Consider the following 18,028-nt stretch of genomic DNA (forward strand, 5'->3'; position numbering starts at 1 on the left):
CACCCATGGATGAACATGAGTTAATCACTGTCTTCCTTCAGGCTCAAGAGCCAGATTATTTTCAAAACATGATGTGCGCAGTGGGTAAATCCTTCTCGGAAGCAATCAAAATGGGGGAAATGATTGAGAATGGTCTTAAGATAGGCAAAATTATAAGTCAAGCAATTCTCAAAGCCCCAACTTAGGTTGTCCCGATTGAATCCGATAACTTTAGTGACACGAATGAGAAACACGAAGAAATCATTATGACATCAGGGTCGAGAGGAGGTTCTAGGAGAGCATCTCGAAGGTATGAGCAACCTCATCAGGTTTCCCATGATTCCCTTGAATACTATTATCCACTTTAGAACCCTCAATACTCTATTGCTGCACCTCAGTATGTTGCCCGGCCACCAAGACACCCCAGAAGGCGAGCACCAGCACCGCAAAATCTCCACCAACCTCCATAAAATTTTCAAATGCCCTATAACCCACATCCAAGCCAGGGATATAGAAGGGAACAAAGGCTGAAAGATAATTTTACACCAATAGAAGAGTCCTATGCAAGCTTGTTTGAGAAATTAAAGGAGTATGACATGATTGCACTTATTCCTCCAAATCATGTGGACTCCCGTGCAAGAAGCTTTGACCCTTCTAAAAGGTGTGAATACCATTCCAATGCCCAGGGGCACAATGTTGAAAGTTGTCGGGATTTGAAAAGAGAAATAGAAAGGATGATCCAGGAAAACCTGATTGTGATCCAAGACAATGACATCCAGAATATTGCGTTGAATCCTTTACCTGCACATAATGATGTACACTTTGTGGGGATGATGCCTGGTGACACGGAGTATGAGAATCCTCTCGGAAACTTGCTAATTGAAGTTAATGATGTTGAAATTGGAGAAGGCTCTGCTAATTCTGATGAGCAAATTTATGGCTAAATGTCAAGCCTAGCAATTGAAAAGTCATTCCCTCCTCATTAGGAAGGAATCTTGGTAGCTTGTTTTGATGCTTTTTATATTATCTGGGTTATTTCAGGGTTGTGATCCAGATTTTATTTGTTTTATTGAGTCAAACCCTTCTATCCCTCCATTCTTTTTGTGTGAGTCTTGTCTGTCTGTTCTGTTGCTATTTTCATTATTTGGGTTATTTTTAGAGTTGTAACTCGTATTTTGAGTTGCTTGTTTAATTGTAAAACTCTTTCATCCTTTACTCAATAAAATACAGTTTGTCCTTTTGTGTCATTCTGTTCCTAGTTCTTTTGTCGCTAGTTCTAATGACATGACATGCATGCGAAAATTTTGGCCAGATCTTAGGAACTGATTTAATCTGGAATTGGATAACTAAAAAAAATAAAAAAATAAATTTGAGGATGAATAAAGAGTTAGAATACTTTGAAACTAAGGTCGAGTAGAATTCACCTTCAAATCAATGTGAAGATCGGGCTTGAGGATGTTTAATCAACTGAAGTTTGTTGGAAAGTTTGTCACTAAGGGCTGAAAAATGTCTTGTGACCACGACATACCAAGAAGACATACATGTTCGTCAATGTTGTGATCGCAAAAAGATACCATGTTTGACGTTCTCAAGGTTGGGAGGCCCTTTTTCTGCTACCCAAACACTTTATATCCTTCGCTACCGCTTTTGAGCCTGTGTTATTTTCTTTGACTACCCTCTTTTGGAATCAAGTTTAGAGTAAAAAAAAAAAAGAAAAATAAAAAAATTCATGTACCAAGAGTACAAACTAGGGCAATTCTTAGGAAGTTAAAAAACAAAGATTTGTCAAAGGTCCGTGCCCTAAAAAATAGGAGCTGGGGCAACTTGTTTTGAAAAAAAAAAGAAAAAGAAAAAAAAGAAAGAAAAATGAAAAAAAATTAGTTAGGTCAGATGTTTGAACTACGTTCGACCTGATTCCTTAAAAAATAAGGATATGTAGGCAGCCTCACGGTTTGGTCCAACCAAATAAGAATTCAAATAAAAGATCCAAAAAAAAGCCCAATAGCTGAAACTAGGGCAGAGATTTTTATTTCACTTGTAAAAGAGTCGGTTCCAAGAGTTGTAAGTGCATAACCCCTCATTTTGAGTTTACTTTGAGCCGTCATACCGACCCTTCTTTCCAACCCTATCCAAAAACCTTCCAAATAAAGACCTCCCGATGCGCCTTCAAGGATGCCAAGAGAAGCATGCACTGAGCAACGGTTGTCACGCGACATAGAACACTGTCAAGTTTTCCACACAAGAAAGCAACAGAAAAAAAAGAAAAAGAAAAATGAGAGTCTTACTAGTGAAAACCTTCACGGGCACTGTAAGGCGACAGTAAGTAGAGATAAATAAATGAGAGAGACTTGTAGGTGAAAATCCCTCGGGACACCACTAGTCGAAAGTGAGTCGTGAAGCTGATGCAAAGGAATGACACAAACAAACCCGACTTCAAAGGTCATAAGAATGGTAAAAGGGAAGATTGGATTAGTTTGATCAGGCCGTTGAGTCCAAAATACATGTCATGATCATTAAGGCTAGTTATTGAAAGAAAAAATGAAAAAGAAAAGAAAAAGAAAAAAAATTCTTCCTTCTATCCTTCCGACAGGGGCATTTCTTGTTAATACTTGTTTCCTGCACCATTGTGTCCTTCACTCTGAGTCCGTCCTTGTCAAAACAAGCAAGAAAAGATTTCAAAATCTGCTACCAGCTTTTCAGTTGCACAAAGTAAATTTGGCCAGCACACTCAGTTGTTACTGTCAATATACCTTGAGGATTCATACAAAGGCTTCCCCAAAAAAGACTCTTGCCAGCTTATTTGGCGCAATCAAAGATAACTGGTGATTCTCTCTGACAGACAAATTGCTCAAAAGCAAGAAATCATTCAAGATATCGGAAAAGGTCACCTAAGCAAAGATCTCCAATTGGGATAAGGCTGTTTGAGCTGCAAATACAAATGGTACTGGTGTAAAACAATCAGAGTTGGTGCAGAACAAAAGTCTTTTGAGACCGACTCAAGCTGATTGAGCATAAGCCAAGCTGCCCAAGATCAAGGCCACAAATCGACCATCATTTTCAAAACTGACCAATTTTTCTTTGTGTGAAACAGGAACGAAGCAGTGCAAGGAAAGTGGTTCAAAAAAAAAAAAAAAAAACTAAAAAAGAGAAGGAAAGAAAAGAAGAGAAGAGACTACAAAAGGGAAGTTTCTCAAATCTTTGCCTTTGTTTGTCTTGCTATTGTGCATAAAATCTTGTCATTGATCTTTACATTTTTCCTCCTAGGATAAAAAGTCCTAGTCTGATGAATTTTCTCCTACGATAAATGTCTTAGTCTGATGAATCTTTCTCCTAAGATAAGAACCTAGTCTGATAAATCTTTCTCCTAGGATAAATGTCTTAGTCTGATGAACCTTTCTCCTAAGATAGAAAACCTAGTCTGATGAACTTTCTCCTAGGATAAACATCTTATTCTGATGAATATTTCTCCTAAGATACAAAAAAAATTTAGTCTGATGAATTTTTCTCCTAATATAGAAAACCTAGTCTGATGAATTTTCTCCTAGGATAAACGTCTTAGTCTGATGAATCTTTCTCCTAAGATAACAAAAAGAATACCTAGTCTGATGAACTTTCTCCTAGGATCAAAATCTTAGTCTGATGAATTTTTCTCCTAAGATAGAAAACCTAGTCTGATGAATTTTCTCCTAGGATAAACGTCTTAGTCGGATGACAACAAAAAAGGAAATTAAAGACAACAACAACAACAACAACGACCCAGTATAATCCCACAAGTGGGGTCTGGGGAGGGTAATATGTACGCAGACCTTACCCCTACCCCGAAGGGTAGGGAGGCTGTTTCCAGGAGACCCTCGGCTCAAAAAACAATAGGAGATGATATATTAGTACCATAAAAATGCGTAATAAAAATAACAACAATATATAAGAGATATGAAATATGAAATATAGGATATTAAATACGAAAATACGAAAATACGAAATAGATGGTTGGTATAGTACAACTAGAAGGTAAAGCCCTGCCTCAATAGATGACCAATGACATTCCTAGTCTAACTCCTAATTGGATAGTCTCCCTCTATTGTGTTGTAGAAATATTCACACTCTCCCCTAACCTACAACCCTAATGCTCGACCTCCATAAATCCCTATCAAGGGCCATGTCCTCAGTAATCCTAAGTCGTGCCATGTCATGTCTGATCACCTCTCCCCAATACTTCTTAGGTCTCCCTCTACCTCTCTACGTGCCCACTACAGCCAGTCGCTCACACCTCCTCATCGGTGCATCAGTGCTCCTCCTCTGAATGTGCCCGAACCATCTGAGTCTCACTTCCCGCATCTTGTCCTCCATGGGGGCCACACCCACCTTCTCTCGAATATCTTCATTCCTAATCTTATCCATCCTTGTATGCCCGTACATCCACCTCAACATCCTCATCTCTGCTACTTTCATCTTCTGGGTGTGTGAGTTCTTTACCGGCCAACATTCAGTTCCATACAACATGGCAGGCCTAACCACTGCTCTATAAAACTTTCCTTTTAGTAACAGTGGCACTTTCTTGTCACACAAGACTCCCGACGCTAACCTCCACTTCATCCACCCCACCCCTATACGGTGTGTGACATCCTCGTCAATCTCCCCGATCCCCTGAATAACCGATCCTTTCTCCTAAGATACCAAATACAAAATAAAAAAAAAGAGAAAAAAGGACATAGTCTGATGAATTTTCTCCTAGGATAAAAGTCTTAGTCTGATGAATCTTTCTCCTAAGATAGAAAACCTAGTCTGACGAATTTTCTCCTAGGATAATTTGAAAAAAGGAAGTCCGGATTTGAAAAAAAAAGATTAATGTTTAGTTTTCTTGAAATCAGGGGCCCCGCATGGAGAATAGGGTTAGTATTTACTTTAGTCAAGCTTAGTTTACAGTTTTTCGCAAGCTCAATCACTTTTAGGAGACGCACATCCTAGTCTAGTCTTTAGTTTACTCTCATCATTGCATCAATAGTATAAGTGGTTTACAATATTGCTAACAACTCACAAATCTTCCTAGTACAAACTGGGGCAGAAAATTTCGTTTGTTTTGTTGGTTTTGATTGCAGGCACCCACATGGAAAACAAGGGAACACAGAAAGTGTCAGTAATCAGGAGCCCACTTGAAGAACAAAGCAATTCAAGTGTCGTTAATCAGGAGCCCACCTGAAGAACGAAGCAACAATTCAAGTGTCAATAATCAGGAGCCCACCTGGAGAACAAAACAATTCAAGTGTTAGTAATCAGGAGCCCACCTGGAGAACAAAGCAATTCAAGTGTCGGTAATCAGGAGCCCACCTGAAGAACAAAACAATTCAAGTGTTGGTAATCAGGAGCCCACATGGAGAACAAAGCAATTCAAGTGTTGGTAATCAAGAGCCCACCTGAAGAACAAAGCAGTAATTCAAGTGTTGGTAATCAGGAGCCCACATAAAGAACAAAGCAGCAATTCAAGTGTTGGTAATCAGGAGACCACCTGAAGAACAAAGTAGCAATTCAAGTATTGGTAATCAGGAGCCCACCTGAAGAACAAAGCAGTAATTCAAGTGTTGGTAATCAGGAGCCTACATAAAGAACAAAGCAGCAATTCAAGTGTTGGTAATCAGGAGACCACCTGAAGAACAAAGTAGCAATTCAAGTGTTGGTAATCAGGAACCCACCTGAAGAAGAAAGCAGCAATTCAAATGATAACAATCAGGCGCCTACTTGGAGAATAAGGGAATTCACTTCAGAACGCAACTCAAGTCAGCAACAAAAGAAGCTCGCGGCAAGAATGCGAGTCAATAGTCTGAGATGATCAACGGAAGTTAGTCACAATCCAGAAAAAAAGAAAAGCAAGAAGTGAAGCCAAATATATAAGTTGATGAAAGATGTGAGCTACTCAAGACATAACTGAAGTCACAAGCATGGTGTGTCTGGTCTTGATCCGAAAAGCTGAAAAAGAACGAGCTAGCACCTGTAACTAGCAAGCGTCAAGGTTCAAATCCAAAGTCTGCATGAAGAACCCTTCAAGACTCAAGCTTCAGAAGACTTATAGATAGGAATCTTGTAACTCGTAGTTGACAAGCTTAGCTAGTCTTTTCCATGTTTTAATTTTGATGTAATAACAGGACCGCGAACCGGAACCTCGGCTGAACGACACCTCAACTGGCTCTCCACCTCGGCATACTTCATCATCTCACTCACTTCTGAACTAAACGTGGCCTGATTCCTTTATAGCCAAGGATATGTAGGCAACTCAGATACCAGGGCTCAGTCACATTTCACTTTTCTCTTAGTTTTAGTCTTTCCAAATAAGGGTCGAGTCAAAAAACCTGTCTAGTCGTTCTTTGTCTGAAAACTCTTCGCGTTTCCAGTCAAAGAGGGGCTGCCGTAGACATGTGATTTTTGACCCTACCCAAGATTTTTCATATTTTAGCACGTAAATATTTAATTTAGGGATAATATAGCTATTTTAATTAATTTTGATTCTTTTACTTTATTTTAATACAAGAAAATGAAAATTACAAAAACAATAGTTGCATTAATGTGCTGTAGTAATTTTTAATCTTGAAAAATACCAAAAAAAATAATTAAAAAAATAGTTTATTTTAACGGTCAGTCTTATTTTAATAGTTTATTTTACTTAAGTAGGATTAATTAATAAATAAGGTCGTGTTTTTAATCTCGTTCGCGGGGAAAGAATAAAACTTGGGCTCGAGCAACCCATCTTTAGGCCTAATGTTGGACCTAGCCCATAATTCCTAGGCCCATACCCCTAACCTAATCCCTACCCCTATATAATAGTACCCAATCCCTAAACACCCCGGGGAAAAAAAAAACCAAAAAATTCTGCCGTTTTCAGAAAAAATGGAATCATATGCTTCTTCTCTAAAGAAAGCAACCATGGCCATGACTTTTTCTTAAAAAAAATCCACCAATCTACGGCCACAGATCCCAAACAAGAATCTCCATGTTTATTTTTAGAAGAAAGACAATCGGCTCATATATCTCCAAAATCCTTTAAGCTTCAACCCCCACTTCCCTCAAAAATTCCAATAGTGATTTAGTCACTGAAGAATAACAGCCCCACACACACATTAAAAAGAAGGGACGAAATGGAAGGAAAAACAAAAAAAAAAGAAGTGAAAAAACAAGAGATAAAATCGGACAGAAATTTGGAGGTCTTTGGACAAGAAAAGTGAAGAAAAATCAATTTCGTCTAGTTTCAATTTTACTTCAAAGTCAAATATACAAGAAAAATCAGTTTTCTTCTTTTGGATTTTTGTTTGAAATGGAGTAAAGCCGAGTGGTTGTTCAAATTTTGGTTGCTGACTTAGGTTTCGATCGAGGTTGCGGTTCGTGCTATTGTTCCTCCTCGTTCGGATAAGGTTCAAAGCCCTATAGCCGACTTCATTTTTATTATCAAAAAGAAACTTATATTCTCAGGTTCAATCTTATCCCCTTTATTTTATGCTTTGGTTTTGGTGATAATATGGTTTGAATCTTGGCTAAATTAGATGAATGAACTTTGAATTCGGTTTAGCTTCGTTCCATGACAAAAATAGTGTTCAGATTCCTCGTTTAATTTTGAAGCTCTTGTTTGAATTTTCTTTAGCCTTCTTAGAGTTATATTAGTGAAAGGGGAGATAAATATGGTGGAATTCTTATTGTTTGAAAATTTGTCCTACCGTCAGATGCTTTGAACAATTTTACACTATTTGAGCCAAATCTGATTTTTAATCTTTCGTAGTGTCGAAATATTATCCTTATTAGTTAGGTTAGAATAATTGCCACGCTGAATATAAAATAATCAGTTTTGCTTGAGACAAGTCAGTTTTAGGGCTCGTGGTTGGGGATAAATGCAGTTTTCATTCTCTTGTTTCAATTGTGTGATCCTTTAACGTTGGATTTTAGACTTTAGTTTCGACGGATTCAAGGCACTGTCTCGCATTGCCAATATTCAAAATGAGTCATTTGATTTTGATATATGGTTTTCAAAAGTCTAGTCCACTTGAACGAACATGTTTCGTCACTTTAATGATTTATTTTGTGAATTAATTGACATATGGGAGATAACGTTAAGGAATTGAATAATGTGTTAGACACTTGGTATTTGATTATTTGAGGAATTAACATGAATAGTTAAAAGGGATTTAAATGCCTTCTGAAAGCTTTGATTCACTTTACCATGTTCGTTACATTTCCGATTTGCGTAGTTTTATTTCTTGCTAAATGATTCGGTGGTGCATTTCATGTAACCCGATCATAACAACTCCGAATAATAAAATCCTTTGAAATAATTTGAGGCGTGCCATGCCAACTAAAATCCCTAAGCCCATGACCCTCACAAAACTAGTTAGATTTTATAGAAAATTTGAGGTTTGCCATTTTTATTAAATAGTCCATGATCCTCATTCAATTAGTTTTAACTCTTTCAAAAATCGAGGTGTGCCATCAATTGAACTTTCCATGGCTCTCGCAAACTTTGTCATTAATTTGAACTTTCGTAGTTGCTTTAGGCGTGCTATTTAACTTGATTTTCTTTTATTAAATTCGGGTGTGCATTTCATGTGACCCAAATCCAAATCTCAACAACGTTAAATAAAATATGTCGCGGACCGCGGGTGCATTTATGTGATGTGGTTCAAGACGTATTTTAGATGACGTTGAATCTTTCCTAAAACTAATTAAATAAAAGCGGTTTTAAAGTTGAAATTGCACCATAGGCTAAAACATTTACTAAAATCAAGTAAATAGACCAATAACAACAGTTGAGCAACTGTGCTAGAACCACGGAACTCGGAAATGCCTAACACTTTCTCCAGGGTTAACAGAATTCCTTACCCGGATTTCTGTGTTCGCGGACTGTAAAACAGAGTCAATCTTTCCTCAATTCGGGATTTAAAATCGGTAACTTGGGACACCAAAAAATTATCCCAAGTGATGACTCTGAATTTTAGATAAATTATCCTGTTTCGATTGTCACTTAAATTGGAAAAAAACTCCCTTATACTCCTTACGGGGGTGTAGGAAAAAGGAGGTGTGACAGTACTCACATTACTCCCCGCACCCTGTGTATAGATTCAGGAGTCTCGAGTCACGCTAGCGAATGCTGATTTGCTTTCCAGCAGGCTGTTCGGAGTTGACTAGGCAGCTGCTCGACGTTCGCAGCCCAGTGCTTCTCCTTCCTATCTTTATTTCGCTTTGTACTAGCCTTGTATTAAACTATGTTGTCTTTTCATACTCTTAGACGGATTTTAGATGCTCATGATTGGTGACCCGGATGTCGGGCTATGTTTATTTCCGCACTGTTCCATTCTACTCTATATTTTAGGATTTATAGTTTATTAATGACTTTAAATAAATTACTATATCTGTTTAATTGATTTGGGGGTTTGTATCGGTTGACCTTGTTTCACGATAGACGTCATCACGACTGGTTCCTATTTAGGGTCATGACAATTGGTTTGGTGCCCTCCTTTTCCATCCATTCATACCACACAACTTTGGGAATAGGCAAAGTACGTATTGATTATGTTTCATTGGAAATCAACTGATCTTTCTCAATTGCTTCCTCTGGTCCATTTTAATTAATTTTTTGGTCTTGTTCATAATATTTAATTTTTTTTTGAGATATCACAGAGTTAACTTCGTTTTTTTTTCAAAGTTACCCTTGGATTAAAGAGTCTAGGAATATTTGTTATATTTTTAATGAATAAATTAATGTTAATATAGTTAATTGTATTATTAATTAATGTTAAAAACTAAATTCCTTAATATGTGTGATAATAACGAAAAAATTAATTAAAATGGACCGAAGGGAGTATTTCTACTTGTAGCCTAAAAAAGATATAATTTTTTTAAGGAAAAGGGTTAGATGTGTCCCTCTACTATCGGAAATTAGTTATAGGTAGCCTCCGTTATACTATTCTTCACTATCTGCCCATGCCGTTACCAATTTTAATATTTCTACCCCTTCATCTAACGGACCAATTCATAAAGACACGTGGAAACATCTTAAACAACCTAACCATTTACCCTTTTGCATTAGTAGAAATGGCGTGGGATAGCCATTTTTAAAGTGGTATTTACTTTTTATCCAGCGTTTTTAATGCTGAGCAAAAGTAGCCACTACTCTATTAAAACTAATATAAAAAGACGAAGTTACCCTTTCTTCTGTTCTCTTTTCCATCCCTAACCCTCTATCAAAATTTCCTAAACTCGTTACTTCTCTTCCTCGTGCAATAAGTTCTTCCCCAACTTCATCCCGCTTCCTAAACCCAAAGGCATACCACTTCCTCGACGTTGCAGACCATTTCTCCAACTTTATTTATTTTTCTTTTTCTTTTGGTTGGTTAGGTTCTTGTTGTCTTTTAGGCTTCAGTTTTTAATTAATCTGATAGCTATTATATGTTATATGTAGTGGTTTTGACTGTACTATTTCCATTTAGTTGATGGGACCCTTTACCATTTTATGAAATTGAATTTTGATTGGAAAACTGAGAGATCTAAATTTTCAAACAAAAAAAATTCAAAAAAAAATTGTTTCTTTTTGTTATTAGCTTTCTGTTGTGTAATTTGACATCAATTATGTAAATTGCAATTATTATTATTTTTATTTTTATTTGTAAAAAAATACAAATAACGTTTGGTTTTCTGCTACGTTATGGATTCTGAACTTACAGTTACAAGTTCAAAAGTTAAGGACACCTGGTCCTGAACTTCGAGTTCCAAGTTCAAAAGTTAATGACACTTGGTCCTGAATTTAGAATTACAAGTTCAAAAGTTAAGGACATGTAATCCTGAAGTTAAGTTCAAAAGTTAAGGAAATGAGCATAAGGGTATTTTCGTCCGAGTAGTTAAAGTTTATTAAAGCGTGACTAAAGACATTTAAAATAGTGGCTTAAAAGTAAATATATATGTTATTAGTGGCTAACCGTGCACTTCCCCTTTACATTACCCGTATTCGCCCTTTAAAAGACCTAATCTTATTTTCTTCTCCAAAACTAGGATTTTGTAATACGATGGCGGATCCTCCACGGTTTCCAGCGATCTAACCGGTGCTGGAGTGTCAGCGACAAAGCAGAGAGAGGATTTAATGAGCAACAAACGATTAGATTTAACAATTCCTTAAATTCCTTGACTTTGATTAAAGTGCTAGTAGTATATATTGGGGTTTCCGTTTTGGTATCTCAGATTGTCGGTCGCATATTAAAATTTTGAATAGTTTATCGGGTTTAGATGAGGATGGTGCTGGTATTTAGCATTGGGCGATCTTCACATCCCGCATAGAGCTGCTGGTTTTCCTAAGAAATTAATCCTACGCTTGTTCTTGGCAAGATTCAACATATCATATGTAGTGGAAATTTTTACATTAAAGGAAGTGTTTCTCTTCCTTTTAATTAAAAGTAGTGGAATACGTTATATAACATATAACCAAAGACATTGATATAATTTAATTCATCAAAAGTAGTGATAATACTCCAATGTGGGTTGAGAAGTGGAATACGCTGTGGGTTGGGTCCCAAAATGTAACCAAAGCTTTTATGATGTCACATCTAAGTCTGACGTTCAACAAACTGGTGAGACCTCCCAGATGTGGTTTGATCTTATCTCGCTCTGACTTTTCCAAATCCTCCCACCACAAGCGCAACTCCAAAGGGATCTTGCTCCTAACTGTTACCGACAAACTTGGACCCGTGCTCATTCTGCATGTTTGTTTGGGGTGATTAAGACTCATTGGACTCAAAGAAAGAATAAACTAAAATTGACACACATTTAAATAAAACTCCGGTCTTGTCAATACGGCCTTTCAGCACTTCGAAGAAGATTTAAAGGCTGTGTTTTACCAACCGGACAAAAACCTTGAAAATGACCAACAATGGCTGTTCTCGCAAAAACAGCCTTCCGGCGTCTTTTCAGGGACATTCGGCTATTTTTTACAAGAATGGAATCACCCGACTTATTTATGACGAAAATTAAAATTTTGACAATTTTGTAAAGGGGAGGTTGGACCCGATGAGGGTTGCCTACGTATCCCGCACCCTGTGAGAATCAAACCGGCGTAGTTCGGGTAGATAAAACAAACTTCTTTTGAAAACAAGACTCTTTTCAATGGCAAATAAAAACCATTTTTCATAAACAACCCCCCTTTTTTTTCATTTTCTCAAAAATTCGACAGAGTTTTGACGCTATTTAGACATTGATTTTTTTCAAAACAGGCGATTAACTACCTCTATCTCTCTTTCTTCAAAGTATTCAAAAGCCGGTCAGCATGCAAATTCGAAGCAAACAAATGCACAGGTAGCAAGTTGGATGCATCAGGATGGTCTTTTGTCGTTTTAGTACACCTGTCCTAGACAGACCCAACCCCTGTGTTGAGTCTCCAAAGTCAAATGCACATGATGCAAACAAACGTTCCTACTAGGGATCCGGCATGAAACTGAGTTATTCTAGGTTCGTAACCTGGGGTATTTGTTCTAGACTGTGTACCCGAGCGGACAACTCGAGTCGAGGAGGGGGCTACGTACCGGGGACCTACGAGATCGTCCGGCTTTGTAACTTGTCCGGCCACTTTCTTATTTCAAGGTATGACGCTAACAGAATAGAGAGTCTCAACCAGTAAGCACATCCCCGGAGGTGAGAAGAGAAGGGTTTCGGCACAGTTTTTATACAGTTCAGATAATATCAAAGCGGTAAAAGCATCATTTAGCACATCAGGCCCAAACATGTAACAAAATCAGATAAAACCAAATATAACAATTTATCTAAGCTCGAATTCTGAACCCTGAACCAGAGATTCTGGGTTCGTTCCCCAGCAGAGTCGCCAGAGCTGTCACACTTCCTTTTTCACCTGGCGCCCCCGTAAAGGGGCGTAGAGGAGTTTTTCCAATTAAAGGATAATCGAAATGGGATTTTATTTAAAGATTCAGAGTCGCCACTTAGGAGATTTAGGGTGTCCCAAGTCACTGGTTGAATCCCGAATCGAGAAAAAGATTGACTCTAATTATAGTCCGCGAACCAGAAATCTGGATAAGGAATTCTATTAACCAGGAAAAAGGTGTTAGGCATTCCCGAGTTCTGTGGTTCTAGCACTGTCTCTCAATTGTCATATTCGGCTTATTTATCGGATTTTAATACATGTTGAACCTATGTGCAAATTTTAACTTTTTACCGCTTTTATTATTATTATTATTATTTTAAAAGAGAATTGCAACGTTATTAAAACACGTTTTGAACCACGTCACATCAATGCACCCATGATTTTGGACACGTTTTAACATCGTTGAGATTTGGATTTGGGTCGCATAAATGCGCACCCGAGTTTAGGGAAGTAATATTATTAAAGGCGCGCCTAAAGCGATTAGTGTATTATTATTTTGGGTAAAGTCGTGAAATTTTGCTAAACGGCCCATCCGAAATCTAAGTAATTTTACCAACACGTATAGAGGGCCCCGTAGCTTGTGTACTTTTATTTGTTGAGGCTCGTCTCATTCATTATTTTTAAAGGAATTTGCAACGTCGTGGAAATGCATCTCGAACCACGTCACAATCAATGTACCCGTGATTAACGACACATTTCGACTCCGTTGGGATTTGGATTTGGGTCACATAAATGTGCACCCGAATTTGAGAAGGTAATGTTATTTAAAGTACGCACCTAAAGAGATTAACGCGTGGTTATTTTGGGAAAAAGGCCGTGAAGTTCACTAAGCGGCCGATCCCAAGTTCTAAGTAATTAATACATACATTTGTGAGGGCCCCGCAATCTATGCGTTTCACTAGGCGAGGCTCATCTCGTTTATTTTAAAAAGACAATCCTAAAGTGACTACATTTCTATTAAGTTCGTCTCTAAAATAAAAGAGAAGAAGTCCTAATTAGTTAATATTATAAAAGCGGGCTTCGAGTTCAAGTTCGAGTCCAAACAAAAGGACGGACCTTTTAATTTAAACCCGCTACCTAACTCAAAGCTCCAAACTTATATTGTGTTAACTATATACTGAAACCTTTAAATCAGGCCCAAATTAAATGGGCCAACTAATTCTACTTGTGAACGAACAACAACCGGTGGGCCTTGAGGCAAGCCCAAAACCGAATGGGGCGTGCCAAGTTGCGTAAGAGAGATTGAGGGATCGAGCCCCTGAAGTCAAGCATTTACTTATTCATTTGCATGTCATTAGGTAAGCATCCTGATTTTATAGTGAAACCAGTACGTCGTTCTATTTGGAACAACTTGAACAAAATAACCACAACACTCTTTATGGACCAATTTTAACATGCCATGATGTAGCAAATAAACAGTCCTATTTTAGTACAAAACACATGACGACCATTACTAAAGGTTCATTGCAATGTGAATCGCTTTCAAATGACTTCACGAAACAAATTACCAAAATTGAAATTAATCTAACTATCCTATTAACCTAACATAAAACTAAATACAATCACTGCTCGAGATCACAGGCTTATATACATTCAAGACATATCGAGTGATAATCTAGCTAATAAAGAAACAGTTTCAGTTTATTTATACAGTCATGTCAAATAGAACTAACAGCTGTATTTCCATTTCATCTCAACTTCAACTTCAAATTCGAGCTTACATCAACACAGGTTTTTAGAATGTGTACCTAGATAGGGAATACAATGGAGAATAAGAAGGAGTGATCAGCACAATAGATAGCACATCACAACAGCAACAAACAACAACACAGTGACAGAACAAACCAGTAACAGATTTAAAAGGAACCAGCAGAATTCCAGCAAACCCAATGAAACAGTAGCAAATAATCAATAGCAAACACAAACATCCAGCAGAATTCCCAGCAATACCAACAACAACACAAACACCCAGTAACTGACCCCAAAAACAGCTTGATAGCAACCAAATATCAATCAAAACACAAGCAGAAACACCCTTAGAATTCAGTAATCAAGCAAAACTCGAAAATACAACTCCACAGTTAAAGCTGAAACTCTTTTTAGTTTCAATGGGATAGCACTAGTTGAACTAGACTAGCTCTTAAAACTCTCTTCCAGTTTTCAGAATGTTCAAACCCTTAAGATTTCCCGAGTCTTTTCTCTTCTAAAGTCTGCCCCAAAGAACAGCCAGACCAGACTAAAAAAGGATCCCCCCTAATTCTGTCCAAACCCCTATTTATACCCAAACCTCAGCCCCTTTCCAGCTCTAAGGAGCACTTAGCTAATTAGGAAAGTATTTCTGCCCACTACTACATATTTTGTTCTCCTTTTAATTCACTTGTTCCCCACTAGAGTATGTCTTTTCCCATTATCCCTTGTCCTTCCCTTTATTTAAATTCAAATAGGTATGGGCACCTATTTCTTAATCCATTTCCTTTCAACCTTCCCCCACCATTATGTTTTGTTCCCCATTAGCATTTAAACAATTCATTAGTTTAATGGTACTTTAGTACCCTACTGTCAGAACATTCAACTTAAACCAATTTCAAACCTTTCAATCCCAAAATACCCTCCTGAAGTCCCTGACATTACTGCCCTGCCCTAAACCTCTTAATCTGATGGTAGAACTCTATAAGTTATAACCTTAACAACTGATTTCTAACTGATCACTAAAGTACTACAGCTATAACTAATTCACAACCAAATTTAAACAATGATTCAATCAGAATTGAAGCAATATGAATCAAATTATTATCAGGTTATTCTAACATTCAAGCATGTAAAACTAATCGACGACACTTATCTAATCGACTACACGAATTACAACACATACAATCAGTAGAAAAGCAGAATCGAACAGGCACATAGGTGATTCGAGTCGTATTGATAGAAACAGGAATTTATAATAAAACTTAACTAATCGACGAAACTCATTCAAATCGATTATATAGTTTATCATATACTTGACCATGACTAGAAAAAGTTCGACCAAATAAAAGGTCATTGAAGAAGGACAGAATCAATCGACAAAAAGAATTGAAAAATCAATAAAACTAAACAAAACAAATAAACAGATATAAACAAATACAAAATGGAACAAACAGGAAAGAAAAAAATACCTCAAGAACTCGGAAAACTGGACGACCCTGACTTGGACTCTGACTCGGACTCTTTGAGGTCGAACAGACCTTAATCGAGTGTTCTCAACTGAGAACACTTCGACGAAGGTCGATTAGACCCCAAATCATCCTTTAATTTGGACAGATTTCAAACTTTGATTTTGTAGGGTTCTTCGGGGTTCGATTTGGGGTTCGAACAGTTCTAGCCTGATTCGAACCAAACCAAAGGTGGTTTGGTAACGAGGGAGGTCTGGGGGCGTCATGGTGTGAGTTTGGGGCTGGTTGGGGTAGTTTCAAGTTTTGCTCGAATCTTCGATTGAAGATTCGAGAAGCTACAGGCTGATTCAAGCAAAACGGATAAGGGATTCGTGGAGAAGGTGGTTAGGTGCTCTAGGGGTGTTAGTTTCATGGCCAACGGCATCGTTGCCACCGGCTTTCAGGCGAAGGGGTTTCAGGGCGGCTAGGGTTTTGAGGGGTCGTCTCTGAGAGAGACGACTGAACAGGGGGGTGTTTGGAAATGAAAGGGGGTTAATGAGTCTGGGGTATTTTGGTATATTAGATTGAGGGGATTAATGGGATCCGTTGGATCCATGAAGATCGACGGTCCAGATTAGGTTAGGGGGTCAAACGGGGTCGTTTTAGTTAAGTACTGAGGCGGGTTTGGTTCGGGGTAGACGGGTCGGGTTTGGGAACGGGTAAGGGAGATTGAATATCAGCCGTTGGATCGATTTAATCCCACGGTCTTGATTAAGAGTGACCAAATGACGTCGTTTTAAGACGTCTCTGGCCAGGCCAACTGGACCTGGTACATGGGTGATTTGGGCCTGATTTTTGGTCCAAAAATAATGGCCCAATCCGATTTTCACTCTTTTCTTCTTTTTCTTTCATTTTCCTTTTAATTCCTAAATACCAAAATTCCTAAAATAAATTGTAAAACCAAGATTATTTTAAAAAGATATTAATTAACCCTTAACAATAATTAACACACAATATCAAATATTGATTAAAATAAAATCACACAATTAAACAATAAAAATGACAAAGCTGCCAAAGATTCATATTTTTGTGATTTTCATTCTTTAAAATAGGACATGGTTTAATTAATTCAAAAATGCATAATTAAATCCTAAATATGCACGCAACAGGTATTTTGATATTTTTCAATTACTTAAAACAAGGTAAACATTCACAGACAAAAATAATTATCCAAAATGTCACGCAAAATTCTCAAAATTGTACCCAAAGGCAATTTGTTTTATTTTTTGATTTCTTTTGGGGTAGTTTTCGTGAAGCAAAAATCACGTGCTCACAGTTGCCCCTCTTTGTCTGAAAACACAAAGAGTTTTCGTGCAAAGATAAAGTGAGCGGATACGAGCGATATTTGCCCGTTGGAATACTCCGTGTGAAGCATTTTTGAAGAGATTTAACCGAACCTTTGCTTCACAGGTTTCCTACATATCCCTGGCTAAAAGAGAGTCCGATTAATGTAGTTCGGGAAGTTTTGGTAGCTGGGACTACCATGGGACTGCAATGTTGCTGTTACTGTTGTTGCATGTTGTTACTACTGCTTTCCGACCTCCTTATTACACCGTGCTAAAAAGAAAACAAAAAGCTAAGCTAAACTAATGATTACAGAATCTTATCTATCTTCGACTTGCTCTTGTAGTCTTCTTTCTGATTTCTGAAATGAGATTCATGCTGGGGGTATTTTTGTTGTAACCCTCCGTATTACTGACTTCTGACTTGGTCTTGAAATGTATTACTGGAGATGCTAGCATTGAATGAAGGTGATTCGCCAGTATTTGGAATAAAGAACCTTCTATAATGAAGAATAGGATATGAGCGAAGTCTAGTCGACTAAAAGAAGAGAGGAATGTACCTACCAATCCAATAAGGAGATAGAGTGGAAGAGAAGGGAGCCTTATTCTTAGTCAAAGTTTATTCAATATACCCCATAGTCTAGTGGTTAGGACACCTCTCTTTAAAGGAGGTGGCGGGA

General features: G+C 37.7%; 1 pseudogene; it reads left to right on the forward strand.

Annotated features, from left to right (window-relative positions):
* The first annotated feature begins 7,440 nt into the window (after positions 1 to 7,440).
* The window catches only part of LOC107804167 (glutamine synthetase cytosolic isozyme-like), a 71,571-nt pseudogene continuing 60,983 nt past the window's right edge, over positions 7,441 to 18,028 (forward strand).

The sequence above is a fragment of the Nicotiana tabacum genome, chromosome 20 (genome assembly GCF_000715075.1).
Source record: "Nicotiana tabacum cultivar K326 chromosome 20, ASM71507v2, whole genome shotgun sequence".
Taxonomy (NCBI): Eukaryota; Viridiplantae; Streptophyta; class Magnoliopsida; order Solanales; family Solanaceae; genus Nicotiana; species Nicotiana tabacum.